This window comes from Lepisosteus platostomus, chromosome 5 (assembly GCF_059453375.1).
Source record: "Lepisosteus platostomus isolate fLepPlt1 chromosome 5, fLepPlt1.hap1, whole genome shotgun sequence".
NCBI classification, from domain to species: Eukaryota; Metazoa; Chordata; class Actinopteri; order Semionotiformes; family Lepisosteidae; genus Lepisosteus; species Lepisosteus platostomus.
The window spans coordinates 45,091,060-45,092,555 of NC_142615.1; the positions used below are offsets into that span (position 1 = coordinate 45,091,060).

The 1,496-nt window shown below is 39.7% G+C and overlaps 1 non-coding gene across 1 annotated transcript; it reads left to right on the top strand.

Moving 5' to 3' along the window:
* Nucleotides 1-416: 416 nt before the first annotated feature.
* trnal-uag (transfer RNA leucine (anticodon UAG)) lies at nt 417-498 on the top strand. The gene has a single exon. It is a non-coding gene; the product is annotated as a tRNA-Leu (tRNA).
* The last annotated feature ends 998 nt before the right edge of the window (nt 499-1,496 follow it).

Consider the following 1,496-nt stretch of genomic DNA (forward strand, 5'->3'; position numbering starts at 1 on the left):
CTTGTGAAACACACAAGGAACTGTAAAAAAGGCTGTTATTTGAATAAAATTGGCGATCACAAGAAAACCACAATTTATGTGGTATTATCATCAATATCCTTCAAAATCTACGTTCAAATGAAGGATTTGAAGAAACTATGAAAAAAGCAACAGTAATAGCAGAGGATTTTGATTTTTGCTCTTCAAGTCAGCAGATCACCGTAGAGTTGCACCCCTACAAAAAGCACAAAGGATGAATCCCACCACCTTCATTATTGCTGTGTTTGTGCCAGTGAAAGTAGCGTTTGTGTTATTGAAAGCATCTCGGAAGATGAAGGTGCAGTCACTTCCACATGTCATGATATCATTAGATCTGACGACAAGAGCTGAAGCCCCCCCTAGTCCAAGCCAGCAATGTGAAGATGGGTATGGAGGAAGGTAGCGTGGCTGAGTGGTCTAAGGTACTGGATTTAGGCTCCAGTCTCTCTGGGGGCGTGGGTTTGAATCCCACTGCTGCCAAATATTAATGTTTTAAGACCTGCAATACAATCAGTAAAAGCGCTTTTTGTTAGGCTGCGGGAGGTGTTTAGAGATAGACTTTCTAAAAGACAGGCTTAACATCAAGGCAGAAAAAATATTTTGTTTTCTCAACAGAAATTCTCTTTGGCACGTTCAGCTTTATGTAGGGAACAACGTCTGCCGAGATCACTTTTGAGGCAGTGCACATGATAGTGTACCGGCAAGTACATTTAATATTGGCTGTGGTGGTGAGCTGCTTTTGTCTGTGAAACTTTTAATTCTTCACGCCGAATCGTTGGCAGGGGTAAAGCTTATTAAATCTTTGAACATAGCGCTCCATCAGAAATACTTTGTTCGTGATCAAAAGAGATCAGAGGATTAACTTCATGGATTCACATAGCATACCTTACAGGAAAGATTTAAAAGGGGAATTGATTGTGCTTCCTGATGTTGTTCCTGTGGTTTCTTTGGATACAGAGGTGAATGTTCTTTGACGTTCTGCTAGAGTATCCACTGGGTGGGCTTTATCAGTCAGCTCGGAGAGGTCATCAGTGCTCTGTCTCTGGAAAATAATCAGCACTGTCGTTTTTCCCTGTGCTGTCTTTTAAAACATATAAGATCACGAGTTTACAGATTTCTCCAAATAACAACTATACATTTTAACCCAGCGGTTAGCATTCCTTCAATCCAATAGTTTTACTCCGGGTAAAAAGCAGCGAAATATATAGAGAGATTATATTCAAATATTTCAACGTTCTTATTGGATTACCTGTATGGAGATATCGCTCAGAATTCCTAATATGATTTTGAGTTCAGTTTTGCTTTACTACTTTCAGAGTCTTTTATTGACCTTGCTGAAGCAGAGAAGTGACATAATCACAAATGCGACTTACCTGTGCTACTGTTTTTGGTTAATAATGATTATTGCAAGGAAAAAAAAACAGCTCCTTGCATTAAGAGCAAGAGCAACCAACACGCTCGCTTGTTGAGTTGGGTTT